Genomic DNA, 17,488 nt, shown 5'->3' with positions numbered 1-17,488 from the left:
CCATTCCCACCACCAAAGGACTGTGACCCATCCCTCCCGCCCACTCCCACCCCCCACTGGCCCAGGAAGCTACATGCCTACCCCTCACCACTGGGTTTTTACTTTGGTGCCCTACTTACAATTTGATCAGGTCCTGCTTTTAGTTTCCCTTTCAGATCTTCTTAGTCAGCTTCTATTGATGAGTGGGATCATCCCATACTCATCTTTATCTTTCTGACTTAGTTCACTTAACATAATTCCTTCTAGCTCTGTCCAAGATGGGTCAGAGAAGGTGGGTTCATTGTTCTTGATAGCTGCATAGTATTCCATTGTGTATATATACCACAGCTTTCTCAGCCACTCATCTGTTCTTGGGCACCTGGGTTGCTTCCAGGTTTTAGCTATTATGAATTGTGCTGCTATGAACATAGGAGTACACACCTCTTTTTGGTTGGGTGTTATGGAGTCCTTGGGGTATAACCCCAGGAGAGGAATTATTGGGTCATATGGAAGGTCCATGTCTAGCCTTCTGAGAGTTTTCCAGACTGCTCTCCACAGAGGCTGTACCAATTTACATCTCAGGTAGTTCACTTTCTAACAAAGTCCCATAACCTAGATATACACCAGTTTCTGTGAGAGAGAGCTTATGTGCACACGTATCCATAAACTACTGCAAAATATATACCTGAAAGCAGGACTACACTAGAGTTTGCAGTGAGTACCTCCCTAACACTTCCTCTCCACTATTCCAAGCTTGGGATCCATGATTGCTCAACAAATTGTTTGGCTTCATATGTTAACTCTGTTTTCAATCACCAGGTTCCAGATGCCACCAGGATGCTGGCTAGGCTTCCCTGGATTGAAGACCCCACCAATGTGTCCTGGAGCTCAGCTTCCCCAGAGTCACACCCTACTAGGGAAAGAGAGAGGCAGACTGGGGGTATGGACCGACCAGTCAACGCCCATGTTCAGCGGGGAAGCAATTACAGAAGCCAGACCTTCTACCTTCTGCATCCCTCAACGACCCTGGGTCCATGCTCCCAGAGGGATAGAGAATGGGAAAGCTATCAGGGGAGGGTGTGGGTTATGGGGATTGGGTGTTGGGAATTGTGTGAAGTTGTACCCCTCCTACCTTATGCTTTTGTTCACTAATCCTTTCTTAAATAAAAAATTTAAAAAAAAATTAAAAAAAAAGAGAAATGTCAACATTCCACATCCAGCTCATTTCATTTGAGTCATCTTCCCTGATGCCTTCTTACATCCTAGTTTGAGAGTCTTTTCACAGAAATCTCTCTCTTATTCCTTTCACTGTATGTATGTAGTTATAGAATCTTTTAATGTATCTTCTTGTTGATTGTATTGCTATAATAAATATCAATCCCTGACTCTGTGCCTTATATGACCCCTCTCTTTGCTCAGGGCTCAGATGAAACCTTGGTGGCCTCCTCTGGGCAGCTCTGCATTAGCTGACGTCCCATGTGTCTACGCAGGCAGCTAACAGCTCAACTGGATCTACTTTCTGTGTGTTGCCTGTTCCCCAAGCCTCTACAGGGTGGCACTGAGCTTCTTCAATGCTGGAAGAAGAGTTCCCACAGCCAGACAGCCACTGAGGTCTCTACCTCCTTCCCATTTGTCCATGTTCCATGGGCCAGAGCAAGGACATGGCTGAGTCTGCTGTCAGCCCAGGAGGAGATAGTAGCAGAGACTAAAGATGGCGCATTTCCGATTTCTGGATGGCTATAACTGTGATCAGCACATTTCACTGCAAAATTCAAGGTGACACCTCTACTACCATAGGACCTCAGCTACTAGCCTTTTACTCCTTAGCCCAGCACTTCCCAGACAGATGCCAAGTGTGGGGACAAATGGTCATGGAATAGCCACTCATTATGCTGACACTGGTATCTGTGCAACATGTGCACGTCAGAAGGTCACAGGTCAAAACTGGCCTCCTGGGGAAATGAAGGTCACTGTTCAACCTGACTGCCCTTTCTCTTTTTAGGATGATTTAGTGCTACACTGTCTACTAAGAACTTCAGAAAATATAACATTCAATGAATGGTCTTTCAAAGAGAAGTGACATTTATAAACAAGCAAGTGCACATTTTCCAAAATAAAAAGTACAAAATTTCTAAAATGTCATAATATGCTTTTATCATAGTTAAAAAATGAAAACCTGTGTACACTACTACCACACCTGAAAATTATACAAGTTTAAGGTCGGGAGTCAGGCGGTAGCACAGTGGGTAAAGCACAGGTGGCACAAAGCAGAAGGACGAGTGTAAGGATCCCAGCTCCCCACGTGCAGTGGAGTCTATTCACAAGTGGTGAAGCAGGTCTGCAGATGTCTATCTCTCCCTCCTCATCTCTGTCTTCCCCTCTTCTCTCCATTTCTCTCTGTCCTATCCAACATCAACAAGAATACCAACTACAACTAAACATGGGCACAAAAGAATAAATAAATAAAAAGTTAAAAAGCTCAGAAAGGCAATAAAAAAGATAGAAACAGGGAGATGGGTAGTAGAGCAGTGGGTTAAGGGCATGTGGCTGAAATGCAAGGAGTGGCGTAATGATCTGGGTTCTAGACCCCAGCTCCCCACCTGCAGGGGAATCACTTCACAGGCGGTGAAGCAAGTCTGCAGGTGTCTTTCTGTCCCCCTCTCTGTCTTCCCCTTCTCTGTCCATTTCTCTCTAACCTATCTAACAAGGACAACAACAATAATAACTACAAAAATAAACACAACAAAGGCAACAAAAGGGAAAATAAATAACAATTTTTTAAATGCACCTTAAAAAATCTTCTTTTAAAAAAGATGGAAACAATTATTTCGGTCCCAAATCACTGAGTATGGGAGTTTTTTTTTAATATTTTTCAATAGTGACGCACATTTTTATGCTACTTATAAATACAATCAACATTAGAGTTTCTTTTGCACCTCCTAGATAGTAAATGAACAAGTGTAATATTTTTATGTATTTATTGACTACCTGTACTTTTTCTGTACCCTATTCATAATATTTGAAATCCTCTAGAGGCCAATGTGTCATTTTCTTCTTGATGTTTCATTGTTGTTGTTAATGCTATGGCTTCTGCTCATTAGCTATAGGACTCTATCATCATTATCAGCTGTCTTCATTTAATTTTATTTATTTTATTCATATATAATTTATATATCATTTATGTCATTTTTTTATTAGCTACAGGACTCTAACATCATAATCAGCTGTCTTTATTTATTCATTTTGAATGTATGTAGAGACAAAGATGAAGAACCGAGGTGCACAACTGTTCTACTATTTCTAAAACTTTCCCCCCTCCCCGCCTCGTGGGTGGAGACTGGGGTTGGAACCAAAGTTACCAACATGGCAAGTTAAGTGCTCTACTGGGTGATACACAAACTGCCCACTTTTCTCAATTTTTAAGAACTTCCCATAGTCTTGAATACTCAGATTGTCTCCAGGCATGTCACTCATCTGACTTCCTTATCTTTCACTGTCCCTGCTGGGGAGCCAGCATAATGGTTCTGCATGTCACAGGCTTTCATGCCTGAGGCTCTGAAGTCCCTGGTTCAATTATCAGCTCCACCATAACTTGGAGCTGAGCAGTACTCTGTTTTTTCTTTTTCTTTCTCTCTCATTAAAAATATAAATTACATATTTATATTTTTAGGGTGCAGGCAGTGGCACACCTGGTTGAGCGCATATGTTACAGTGCACAATGACCCAGGTGCAAGCCTCTGGTCTCTGCCTGAGGTGGGGAAATCTTCAAGAGCAGTGAAGCGGGGCTGCAGGTGCCTCTCTGTCTCTCGCCTTCTCCATCTCCCCCACCCCTCTAGATTTCTCTCTGCCCTGTCCAATAATAAGTAAATAGTCTGTTAAAAACATATATATGCACTTTAATTTCTAATATTAAATTGTATGCTAATCTCAAGACACACAGCTATGCTTATATAGCTATATAGTCGGTAAGTCAAAATATGGAACCAACCTAAAACAGACAACTAGATAACTATGTTAGAATGGGGCATGGCTGGTGATGCACACAGCTGACACTGCCCTTACCATACACAGGGACCTGGGTTTGAGCCCCTGCTACCCACCAGCAAGAAGAATGTTTAATGAGTGGTGAAGTACGTTTAAAAGTCCATCTCTCTCTTTTTTCTCTTTTTATTTAATTGCCCCCCCAAGATAATTGATGGGGCTCAGTGCCTGTACTACAAATCCACTGTTCCTGGAGGCTATTTTTTCCTTTTGTTGCCCTTGTTGTTTATCTTTGTTGTAGTTAATATTATTGCTATTTCTGTCATTGTTTTTGGACAGGACAAAGAGAAATTGAGAGGAGAAGACAGAGAGGGGGAGAGAAACACAGACACATGCAGACCTGCTTCATCCCCATGTAAAGTGACCCTTCTGTAGGTTGGGAGTGGGTGGCACCAACGTAGATTCCTAAACTGGTCCATGAACTTCCTACCATGGGCTCTTAACCCACTACACCTGTCCCCTTCCTTTTTTTCTTCCCAATCACCTCTTAATTTCTCTCTGTTCTAACCCATAAAACAGAAAAATAATGACCATTACTCATTCTACCACACCACTGATAAACTTGGTGATAATAAATAATAATAATAATTTCAGGTATATAGTTAATAGAAAAATATTTTCTATTTTAAAAAAAGAGATAGCACCATGTAATTTTGGACAAGGAATATAGAAAACTGAAACAAATGAACTTGGAAAAAAGTGAAAGAAACAGCAGCAGCCAATCTAACTTCTAAGATTTTGTGAAAACTATGGTTGTTCCTCTTGTGGACAGCAGTACAGAACTTTGGCAATAGGTTTGGTGTCACATCATGGCTGTGCATCTTATAATCTTATAAAGCATTACTAAATCCCTAATACAAATGTTAAAATAACTACATATCATACTCAATCAGAAAATACCTTGGGAAGGAAAAAAGACATGCACAGAGCCAGAGCAATCTCTACTTATACTAATATGAAAACAGAAAAGAGAAGCATGAAAAGTTGTTTGTGGCTACTAGTGATTTTACAACTGCGTAGTATCAGACACGACTTTTTCCTCTGAGAGAGGAAAGAAAGCACACATCTTCTGCCCACCAGAAGCCACAATTCAAGTGTAAACAAGCATAATGTTAGCAACATTCAAGCAACAGTGATTCTAAAGAGTTACTGATGAGCTTCAAACCAATGGCAGTCATGATGCTGAGAGTACCATGACGAAAGGAATTCTAGTGGGTCTGAAAAGAGAAGAGTACCAAGCCTCCTTTAAAGAACACTTAGACTTTGATGAAAGCATAATAAAGGGAGGAAAAGCACAGGTGTCACAATGAGTTCCGTGAAGCTTTCCTGACATGGTAAACTAACCTCCAAACCCAGCTTCAGCTCACAACAGCTACATGGCAGCACTCAGGGCTGCTCCTTGCTCCTTCAGGTCCCTGCACCAAACCTTGGTGCTACAAGTCCATTTTGCAAACACAACTGCAGCGACTGGGAGGCATCATAGTGGTTATACAAAAGGTTTTCATGCCTGAGGCTCTGGAGTCCCAGTGGAACCTCTGGCATGACCACAAGCAAAGCTCAGAGGTGCTCTGGTTGTTTTTAAAAGCAGAATTACTGTGACCCAGGAGGGAGCTCAGAAGTCAGAAAGCAGGACCTGCAAGCAGAGGATCCTGAATTTGGTTCCAGCACTGAATGTGCCAGAATGATGCTCTGGTATGTTCTCTTGAGAATAATTTGACACAAAGAAGTCACTGTTCCAGCAGGTGTAGAGAGCACATTGGTTCTGCAAAAATACTCTCACACCTGACACTCCAAAGTCCCAGGCTCAGCAGCTCATACCATCATAAAATGAGCCAGAGTTGAGCAGTGCTCTGGTAAAACAAACAAACAAACAAATAATACAGAGAGACAGAGAGAAGGAGTGAGGAATAATAAAGAAAAGGGAATTTATAATAAAGAAAAGTAATATCCATGATGTAGAAAACTGAATTTTCACTAATTTGTAAAGAGCAGCTATGCCTATAACTGGCATCTAAAGTCAACCTATCCTCATTCCAAGACACTGTTTTGCAAATGCTACCTGTGAAAAACAGTTTAAAATAATGTGGAAAATGAACCCTTTAACACACATAGTTCAACAAGTAGAGCAGGCTGCCCAGAATTGGGCCCTGGCCCTACATGGGAAGAGAATGGACCAGGAGAAGTTTGAATGTAGTCAGTACACCATCTGTCTCTCTTCACCTCTCTTGTCCCTCTGTCTGAATGAAAAAAGCAGCCTAGAAGTGGTGAAATCAAGCATACAGGAGGTCCTAGATCCACAAGGTTAATAATGCTTGAAGTATAAATGCAGTTCAATTCCACTTAACTAGAGAGGGACATTCACTGATGGAATGAAAAACCATAAATGTAAATAAAGCCCTCACACTTCAGGATTATGCAGTACATAAAACAATCTTAAATGTTTCTTAGAACACTGAGTTCCTTAGCAAAAACTTCTTATACAACTATGTGTATGTGTATATATACAGATACACACTTCCTTACAAGCTGAGATTCATTCATGATGCTACCTAATCAAGGATGGTTTTTGTATTGCTACAGCCTTTGAATATTTCCTATGACTAATAGCACTAAGTTAATACTTTAAATTCTTGGAGATAAAATAATTCTAGCAGAGACACCAGATGTACTGCAAAACCTTTCTAGAAGCGATTTCAGAAGAGTATTAATCCTTACTATGTTAGGGCATTCATAGTCCAGAATAAATGGAGTTTTCTCATGTGTGCCTGGAATGGTATTCTAATCTTTTTTTTAAATTAATTTTATTTATTTTTTGAGAGCAATGCAGAGAGAGACACACACACACACACACACACAGAGAAACACAGAAACTGAGCACTGCTCAGTTCTGGCTTATGGTGGCATGGGGGATTGAACCTGGGACTTAGGAGCCTCAGGCATGAGATTCTGTTTGCATAACCATTATGCTCTCTCCCCCACCCAGTATTATTAACTTTAAGAGAAAGGAAACAACAGTAACTCACTCCCTGGCCCATTTTGGAAAAGGTTGTTACCCACTAGATGATGAGACAAGGACCGGCAGAGTAATTGAATTCCAGCCAAAGCCAAATGGGCAAAATCTAAAACACATGAGGTATTTGTAAAATTAAGAACAATACATTTGGGGAAATAAAAATAAATGACTGAGAGGCTATTACTATGCACTATATACTGATCTAAAAACTGTATTCTACATAACTTCAGTTTAATCCTAACAATACATAAGTGAGCCACCTGAATTAGGAAAGTAACATCTGTCCATAAAATCTAGTTTAAATTAAGGACAGTAGAAGTTCTTTGTGTGGAAAACTAGAGTTTAGTGCTTAGTCCCCAGAGTCTGCAGATGGGGTGCAGGGAGTTCAGTGGACTCTGGTGGAAGATAAGGTGTTGCAACACATTTTGAAAAAGGGAAGATATCAATTTCTGAAACACTGGTTTATGAATCTACCTCAACTCAAAACAGCCTATTGTTAATCTTCAAAATTCCTTTCAGTTTTTTTTTTCTACTTGGGAAAGAATGATTTAAAAATAGTAGTTATCAAGTGGGCACAATTTCTCCCCGTCTCTGACAGTCACCTGCACACTGACTCCACAGCCATCTTAGCCTTTCTGCCACCCTTGGGCAGAGTGGGTATCTCCAGCACCCACTCTTCCTCTTCCTGTTACAGCACAAGGCCTGGTCTTGTTGCAACAGGCCAAGCCCAGTCTAAATTCTGCCATGTATCTGGCTTTTTTCTTGCTAATTTTTTTTAAATGAAGGGAAAGGGCATTTAAAAAATATAATTATTGGTTTATTCCCTTTTGTTGCCCTTTTTGTTTTATTGTTGTAGTTAATGTTGATGTTGTTGTGGGATACAACAGAGAGAAATGGAGAGAGGAGGGGAAGACAGAGAGGGGGAGAGAAAGATAGACACTGGCAGAATTGCTTCACTGACTGTGAAGAGACTCCCCTGCAGGTGGGGAGCCAGGGCCTTGAACCTCTTCCTTATTTCTTAAGTTCCATCTATAAGTGAGATTGCCAAATACTCATCTTTCTCCTTCCAACAAATGGAACTACTCATGGCCACCTGAAGTTCCATACAGCAGGACGCAAGAGGATGATTTCTCCATCTTCAATGGGTGAGTAGACTTCCCTTGTGTATATGGACCACAAGCATTTAAAACACTCCCCTCTGTTAACCTTCGGGATTGCTCCCGGATTTGGACCCATCTGTGCACTCATCACTTTGGAGACCTATTTGTCTCCTTTTGCATGGCAGTTTTTTAATTCCTCTGCTTATTTCCTTTCTGTGTGTGCCTAAGTTGGGCGCGCGCTCGTGCGCGCGCACGTGTGTGTGTGTGTGTGTCTGTGTATGTGTATTTCCCACAGCTAGAAGGCATTGCTGTCTCAACTTACCTGACACCAACATTTCATTCAAATGCTTCTAATGTAACATTGACTCTGACTGGCCCGCTCTGGGCTTCCAATGTGGGAAAGGGCCCACAGTCCCTCTGTGACACAGTGTCTATCTGTCTGCAATCACAAGGCCAGCACTGCCACCTGGTCTCTCTTTAGTGGGGATCAGTCAGATTCCTCTCTTTGACATCAAATGGGCCAGATTGTTCCTTAGTTCTCATTTCTTTTGTTTTTTTTATACTTTCCTTCTCTTCCCTCCTTCATGTCTCTCTCCCTCTCCCTCTCTCTCTTCCTCTCTCTCTATATATATATTTGTATACTGCCACATGTATTTATGACCAGAAAGCACCTCATCAATACCCTTTGCTACCTTGTGTGAGTTGAGTAACTGTTGCAAAGTTACCAGTCACCAGCAGACTCTAGCAAGTGTTCAGACTGGTCAGGACAGGCAATGCAGACAGGTTGTTTATAGTGACTTCTCAACTGAAATTGAACAGCCAAGGTTTTAACACAATGGCTCCCTTAATATTCTTTGATGTCTGAACTTAATCCACTGTGGGAGCCTGGACTTGTCGGTCCTCTAGCTACAGCCTGAGCCTTTCACGAACAGGAGGTGATGAACACCTTGCTGCTTTCAGAAATTCCAAAAGGGACCAGGGTGAATCTGGGATAACAGAGAGTACATGTTCCCCAGCATGAAGACTGAGTACAAATCCCTGGGCCCTTTACAAGGGGAAATGCGAGGATTTATGATATGTATACATTTCACTTTCTTGCACTCTGGTCTGGTAAGAGACACAGTGCACAGAGACAGAGTCCTGTGTGAGAGAGGCTCCAGAGACAAAGAGGAGGAGCCACTATCTACCTACAGCCACTGAAAAATAAACACCCTCCCTAGCAGTGAGCTGGGTCTGATTTCACAACAGGAATGTCCCCAAGTTGGACTGTGGGTGGGTCTTGGTCCCTGCCTGTACCACCCCTTCACCCCTACAGGTGGCTTTCAATGTCAGGAGCCACATCAGGATGGCAGTCATGGGCCCAGAGGGGACACTTGCAGAATGGCTGGGGTTCACCAGTGCTCCCTGCTGGTTCCTACTCAGTGTCTGGGCCTGAGGACACACTGACCTGAGTTCTCCTCAGAGGTCTGCTCCAGATGTCAGGGCTCTGCGATGATGGAGACAGAAGTGGAGTATTGTGGTCTCCGGCTCAGCAGCTCAATAGTTGGCAGCTCACTCATTTCCTATCCACAGTCTTGTTGATGCCCTACAGCGAGAACAGTCAACATGCAGACTCAGGCTGAAGAATGGTACCAATCAGGCCAACTCACCTTAAGCTAGTGCCCACATGGTGCCTTAGGTCCTCCCACTGGGCCTCAGGATGGAGCCACTGTGTCTGTGGGAGGATCACTGCACTCAGCCAGGGAAACCCTACAGAAAGCAGGTGCCCAGGCATAGAAATTGCTGAATCCATGGGAGCAGGCTTCCCAGGTTCCCTTGCTTAGAATGCAGACATCCCTTGGTACAGGGTGCAATAGGAACTTTATATTACGTGATATCTGGGGTGACATTGCACTGGGTTTGTCTTTCTTCCAGTAGAGGAGGGAGATAGATCAAAAATAACAACAAGAGGCTGGGAGGTGGGGCACCAGGCTGAGTACGCACATGACCATGTGCAAGGATCTGGGTTTGAGTCCAAGTTCCCAACATGCTTAGAGATGAAACACGCTGCAGGTGTCTCTCATTCTCTATTCTATTTTTTCCCATCCAATATATCTTTATTCAATAAAATAGACAAAAAAAAAAAGGAAAATGACTGACAGGACCAGTGAATTCATGGTGCCAGTAACCAGCTCCACTGAGTTACAGGATAGCAGAGAGAGAGGGAGAAAGATAAAGATAGGGAGAGGGAGAGGGAGAGAGAGAAAAGCAGCAACACAACACTGACAATTATTTCTATCATGTGATGAGGATTAAGCTTGAACTTGGATCTGGCACAGAAAAAGCAGGCGAGTGTGCAGTATGAGGGCTCTTCTCCTGGGCCCATTAGTAACTTCTGATAGGATCCTGCCTGAGAACACTCCTGCTCATCCATGCCCAATACCATTGAGAGCTTTATATCTATGGCAGATTATTTGTCAGTTCTGACACTAAATGTGTCCTTCTTTAGAAAAGATTTGATTTACTATTTCTTGTGAATAAAGATAAGAGATATTGAGAGGAGAGATAGGGAGGTAGAGAGATAGACTGGAGCCTGTAGTTCTGTTTCACTGTCCATCAAGGTTCCCTGTTGCAGGTGGGGACTAGGGACTTGAACCTGGATGCTTGTGCACTGTAATCTGTGCGCTCTACCAGATATGCCACTGCCTGTAAACTTGCATTGCCCTTCTAAACTGTTCCTTTACAGAGATCTGTTAAGGAGTCAAACAAATGAAGGTAGGAACACTGATGGCTGCTGTGATTAAATAACTGCAACACATTGTGTGGAATTGCTCTGCTCACTATACTGACACATGAGGTCAGTCTAAGAGACTTTAAATGTTTCTTTTCTTTTATTATTTACTTAACTGCTATGTCTTGTGACCCACTATTCCAGAAGATCTTTTCTTTTGAATCCTTTAAAAAGAGACAAGGTGGCCAGGCGCTAGTGCAGCAGGTTAAGTGCACATGGTGTGAAGCTCTAGGACTGGCCTAAGGATCCCGGTTCAAGCCCCTGGCCCATAAGTGGAGAAGCGGGTCTGAAGGTGTATGTCTTTCTCTGCCCTCTCTCTCTTCCTCTCCTCACTAGATTTCTCTCTGTCCTGTCTAACAACAATGATAGCAATAACAATAACTATTATAATAACAATAAAGAACAAGGGCAACAAAAGAGGAAAATAGCCTCTACGAGCAGTGGATTCATAGTGCAGAGCACAGAGCCCCAGCAATAGCCCTGGAGGCAGAGAAAGAGAGAGAGAGACAGAGGTTTTGAGATAAGAGATCCAGGCTCACTGCAAGCCTCCACTGATCATGGAGTCTCCCCTCTGTGCTGTTTGAGCTGATCTGATGTGCACCTAGGGTGTGAACCTGGGGCTTCCTACACAATAAAATGAACTTTGCTGTGGGAGCTCTGTGCCAGTCCTAGAGTGTCCTTCTCCTTGTCAGGGCTACAAAAGAACAGCAGGCACCTTGCTCTATGCTCCCATCCCACTGCTCCTCCCAGCCCATGAAGTCACCAAAGAGAGAACACAGGGGACTGAAAACCCAGAAGCCAAGTACAAAGCCAGAGCTGACACAGGGAGTAACTGTGCATAAAAACAGTGGCTAGTACTTCATGCTCAGGATTGCTTTCCCTTGCCCTTCCCAAATTAGAGAAAGACAGTTTGCTGTGGTGTGGATTTGAGTTTTAAAAATGTGGTACATTTCTTTTTCTTTTTTTTTCCTAAAATGTTTTCTTAAAGACATTTTAAATTATTTATTTATTTATTTCCTTTTTCTTGCCCTTGTTGTTTTTATTCTTGTAGTAGTTATTATTGTTGATGTTGTCATTGTTGGATAGGATAGAGAAATGGAGAGAGGAGGGGAAGACAGAGAGGGGGAGAGAAGGACAGACACCTGCAGACCTGCTTCACCACCTGTGAAGTGACTCCTTTGTAGGTGGGACGGTTCATTTCTTAATGAGAGAAAGAGAGAGAGTAGAGAAAGGAGGAGGAGGAGAAGGAAAGAAAGTTGCAGAACATCATTCTGGATGGGTGCCCCAACCAGCAGGGCGGTGAACAGGGGCTAGGAACCTAAAAAACCTGCAATGAAAGGGACAAAAGACACGAAGAACGACAGCAAGACAGGTTTCTGATCAAGCTGCAAAATTTGATTGTGTTCACAGGCATTATAAGGCTTTAGGGAAGGAGAGGGAATGCTGGAGGAGGGGGAGGGGGAGCAAACTTCAAAGCAGAATGTTCCTTGCAACAAATGGCAGAAACCAAACTGTGTGTTGACTCACTTGATTACTGATAAATGGTTTACCTGAGGGAAAATGGCCTGCCCAGGGGGGAATTAACACTTGTCTCCAGGGATTCCATTGTCTCAAAGCTTATCATCTATTAAGCAGAGAAATGGCTCCTGGCAGATGGGCACTGAGGATGCTGCACTAAGCAGCTCACAGTCCTCTGACAGTGCTCTAGCTCGCAGTCTGGGAAATGGAGCTCATTTCTGAGGTATAGAGAGGAAAGTCTCTTTCCATTCTGATCTTCTTGAGAATTTAACTTGGACTGTAAATGCACATCACTAAGAGGGCTGGGAACTCAGTCTGAGAAACACCAAGTGCAGGCGTTCAGCACATGTACACCTGAGCCTGGACACTAGCCTCTCGCTATGTTCAAATGCTGAGGACATTTTGCCATGGAACCGGGGTTCAAGAAATACTTCTGTGTAGACTCATAGGTGTGACCTCATTTGAAAGGAGTCTCAGAAATACAAGGGCCTTTTTTGTAAAGAAATATACTAGCAAGGGCAACCAAAAGGAATAAATAAATAAATAGACTAGCGGAATCCCATACTGAAAATAAAAAGTTGTGAAGAATAGAGAGTGTAATCTGTATTTCTTTAAACATCAAGAAAGAAAGACATGATTAGTGAAGTAAATGAATAAATCGATTAACATTTTTTTTCTTTTCCTGTTTTTTTTTTTTTTTTTGCCTCCAGGGTTATTTATTCCTTGGGCTTAATAAGAATCCACATTTTCTGGCGGCCTATTTTTTAATTTTATTGGATAATACAGAAAATTAGTGGAGAGAGAGGGAGAAAGATGGACACAACTGCAGACCAGCTTCCACTATTGTGAAGCAACCCCCCTGAGGTGGGGAGTGGGATAAACCTTGATTCTTGCATAGGTCCTTGTGCTGACTACTATGTGTGCTTAACAGGGTACAGCGCCAGCCCCCTCAACATATATGTTTTTTAAATTTTTATTATCTTTATTTATTTATTGATGGGATAAAGACAGCCAAAAATTGAGAGGGAAAGGGGTGATATGCAGGAAGACACCTGCAGCACAGCTTCACCACTCATGAAGCTATCCCCCTGTAGGTGGGGAAGAGGGGCTTGAACCTGTGTCCTTTAGCATTGTAACATGTGCTCTCAAAAGGGTGTGCCACCACCCAGCCTCTCTCTCAAAACATTTTTTCAAGACAGCACTTCTTGGTGAAAAAAAATAGAGAGAAGACTTCACCTCTCTGGCTAACAACCATCAAGCATGGCTAGAGGTGCAGAGGTGCAGGTCTGAGGTTTTTTTTTTTTTTCCTGAGAACATGTAGCCGAAAATGTGGAAAGGGGATGAAAAAGACACTGGGAACACGTGAATTTGGGACAGGGGTATTGATGCCTTTATATTGTACAATGCCTGTTTTCTATTTTCATTATTTTAATAAAGCATTTTACCTAAAACAAATTACACTGTGATGACAAAATGAATAGAAAGACCCAACAACTATATTGTTCCCAAGATTTACAAATTGGTATATTCTTCAGTGTATTAAAGAAAACTTTTAGGAAGTCAGGTTTGACTTTTGTGCCACAGTAAGGGCTGGTCAGGATGGATGAAATGTGTGAAGACAATTAAGCTTAATACTAAACAGCAGCTATTGAGAGAGTTTTGAACTGCTATTTTAAATCTAACCATCCTAACTTAGAATATCTTGACACTTACCCATCAATGTGTCTGGAGTCTCATTTTCCTTAGAAGTCAGACACATCTAATGCTGTGCAGGAACCTTGAATTAAAAAAAAAACAAACAAACTGGAGTTACAACCCACCTTTCACAAGATCTATTTGAAGAAAACTTGTCTTTAGCTTCCCTAAGGTTCACAAAGAATGAATCAACTAAAAATATAAATTCTTTTAGCTCCACAGACTTCACTATGGTTGGAGAGTAAACATTGCTGATTTCAGTAACTCTTTAACTGAATGCATAAGAACAATATATGTTTAAAAGACTAATGTCAACACTTGTATTTCTTCTTGCAGTGTGACTGTTTCCTTGTAAATGAGAGATATATATTCTAGCAAATTCAGCTCTTTGCAAATCAAGTTTAAATACGGATCATAGTTTAAAATATTTTCTTGCAAGGAAATATATTGTATCCACATAGCAGTCAAAGTGCTCCTTATTGTAGGGGTGAGGAGTAAATGCCTTGAAAGTGTGAGCAACTTTCAAGAGTAGAGACCATGTCTCAAATGATCTAGAATTCATGTTAACTAGGAAAAAAACTGAGGTGGTAATTACTAGGCAGAGGGTCCCAGGACAGGCAGGGAGTAGGGATGAGGACATCTCCTTGGTTGGAGAGAGGGGAGAGAGTTTAGGGAATCATTCCAGCCAGATGGGTGCTAGGTATGCCGTCTCTGTTTCTCTGTCCTTGCCTTTGCCTCTGTCTCCATATATATAAAATCAGGCATCTCATAAAAAATATTTTAAAAGATAAATATAGCTCTGAGCATGATCTAAAGAAATGCATTTCTGAAAAAACTGATCAAATTATTAATCTGAGTCTATATGAGAAATAGTCTCATTATTTGTAAGGTACACCAAAGTCATTAAAGGCAAATACTGGGGGCTGGTGGTACACAGTAGGTAAAACACATATGGCTCAAAGCACAAGGACTGGCATAAAGATCCCAGTTTGAGGCCCCAGAACCTCACCTGTTGTTGGTATGTTTCTAATTCTACTTCTAAAAACCTTTTCTGTTTCATTTGGTTTAAATACCACCTGCTTAACACTGCATTCTATTTATATAACCTCTGTTAACAAGCACCACCCTCCCTCCAGGGCATTGGTGGTTCAGTGGTAGAATTCTTGCCTGCTCTGCCTCCTCTCCTTGTCATACCCTGATTTTCACCAGTCACTTTTCTCTCCACCCTCTGTATGTCACATCTTGTTTACACCCTACTTGGAAAGTATATAAAGACAACATTGTTCGTTTTAGTGAGTTGTGAGTTGGTAGTTGTGTTAGTTTAGCTTAGTTTGGTATAGATTGTGCTGCATCCTGCATGAATAAAGAGATACTGCATACAGCTCAACCATGAGTCCCTTGTCATCTGTTACCTGCCCATGAAGCCAGCCCGTCGAAAGCAACAACCTGAGTATGTGGGAGGTCACTTCACAAACAGTGAAGCAGGTCTGCAGGTGTCTTTCTCTCCCCCTTTCTGCTTCCTGTCCTCTTTAAGATTCTCTTCTCTTATCCAACAACAACAGCTATAACAATAACAACAACAACAACAACAAGGGCAATGAAATGTGAAAAACAGCTTCCAGGAGCATTGGATTTGTAACAGATGACAAGTGACTCATGGTTGAGCTGTATGCAGTATCTCTTTATTCATGCAGGATGCAGCGCAATCTATACCAATGTGGCGCAAAATGCAAGGACCTGCTGAAGGATCCCAGTTCGAGTCCCCAGCTCCCTGCCTGTAGGGGAGTCGCTTCACAGGCGGTGAAGCAGATCTCCAGGTGTCTTTCCCCGTCTGTTCCCCTCCTCTGTTTCTCTCTGTCCTGTGTAACAATGACGACATCAATACTAATAACTACAACAATAAAAAAGGGCAACCAAAGGGAAAATATATATAAAAAAATAAAAACAAATGGGAAAAGATACACTGAAATGCTCAGCAGCATATGGCTAACGGGCATCTCTAGGGGATACTGACACATATTATGAGGCCAGTCACTGCAATGAAGATGTAACTGGGGCGATGCAGGGCCATCCCGCTGTACTGTGGTGCACTGCGGCACCCAGGCTACTACAGACCCGCATGGATGGGGGACACTGAGCTGCACCCAAGCCAGCATGGACGGGCACCGCAGTATCACCAGGGCCACGCGCATCTGCATGAACAGGGATTGCTGCCAGGTGGCTTCTTGCTGATACAAGGGGAGAAGTTCTGCTCATCCAACAGGGTTCCCAGGGCCTGGGAGTTCCTGGTAATGCCATGGAATCCCAACCAGGGGACTCGCCCATCAGCAAGGACACCTGTGAACAAGACACTGAGCACTGGGAGGAGCAGAGGAGGAGGTTCCTGTCTGCTCAGTAGAGGCTTGGAGAGAATGGAGGACAGCTAAATATGGGGCCTGGGGCAGGTCCACTTCCTACTGAGGCTCAGTAGGACAGACAGGAGGGGACAGCAAACTCCTATTTAATACATCAGGGGATTCTCCTACATCATCATGGGAATATTTGTTTATAGATGAGTTGATACACGCATCCTGGTTTTCCTACCTGAGACCCAAGACTTCTAAAATGGAACCCAAATATAGTCCCTTACAAAGGCTTTCGGCAAGAACGCTCTATTCCTTGATGGAACAGAGCCTTTGTGCAATCTTACAATAGTGACTCCAGAACACAGACAGTCAGAAAAGGAGTCTCATCCCGAGAAGGACTGTCAGGCTCAGCTGTATTGTTAATTACAGATAGACATGCCCTGGTGTAGACTCTGATTTTCTGTGACTGATGACAATAGATGGTCTATTTTATTTTTGCGGGGGCAGGGCAAATGGAGATGATTAAACAAGTTAATTTAATGCAACTTCATCCTTCATCATCTGTTAAGGCAAGATTCAAGTACAGTTTCCTCAGGTTTCAGTGAAGTAAGAATATTATTGACAACAACAACAAGAACAAAAAGCTGAACTATATGTTAATAAAGTAAGAGTCATCTTAATAAAAGGTACGTTACACGATTTTCATTCTTGGTGTAAGATCTTTTTTCTCAAGATAGAGACAGAAAAACAGAGGGGCGAAGAGACAGACAAATAGAGAGACAGAGAGAGAGATGGTGCCAAAGCTTTTTTCAACATGAAGGGTCTAGGCTTGAGGCTTTGTCATACAAAAGCAAGGTAGTGCTTTATCTAAGAGAGCCTTTTGCCCTTCCACTGATGCAAAAGCTTATCAAATCTTTTTTTTTTCTCTGTAGTAGGAATATTAGAAGCATAACATGGAATCATGGGGGAATATGAAGCTGTTGAATTAAAAACAAATAGTCCTGACAACATCCAGTCAATATGTGAG

At 42.4% G+C, this 17,488-nt stretch overlaps 1 long non-coding RNA gene across 2 annotated transcripts in view; it reads right to left on the bottom strand.

The window, feature by feature from the left end:
- LOC132536148 (uncharacterized) overlaps positions 1-16,234 on the bottom strand; it is a 64,182-nt gene extending 47,948 nt beyond the window's left edge. Inside the window, exons 1-3 of one of the 2 annotated variants that reach the window (XR_009547819.1) lie at positions 16,131-16,234; positions 14,135-14,198; positions 7,051-7,139 (exon numbers count right to left, since the gene is read on the bottom strand). This is a non-coding gene — a long non-coding RNA (uncharacterized LOC132536148). Of the gene's footprint in view, positions 1-7,050; positions 7,140-14,134; positions 14,199-16,130 lie in introns of those variants that run through there. The other variant, XR_009547818.1, reaches the window with a different exon arrangement.
- Positions 16,235-17,488: the final 1,254 nt, after the last annotated feature.

Source organism: Erinaceus europaeus (assembly GCF_950295315.1).
Source record: "Erinaceus europaeus chromosome 6 unlocalized genomic scaffold, mEriEur2.1 SUPER_6_unloc_21, whole genome shotgun sequence".
NCBI classification, from domain to species: Eukaryota; Metazoa; Chordata; class Mammalia; order Eulipotyphla; family Erinaceidae; genus Erinaceus; species Erinaceus europaeus.
This window is presented reverse-complemented; position numbering and strand designations above follow the sequence as displayed.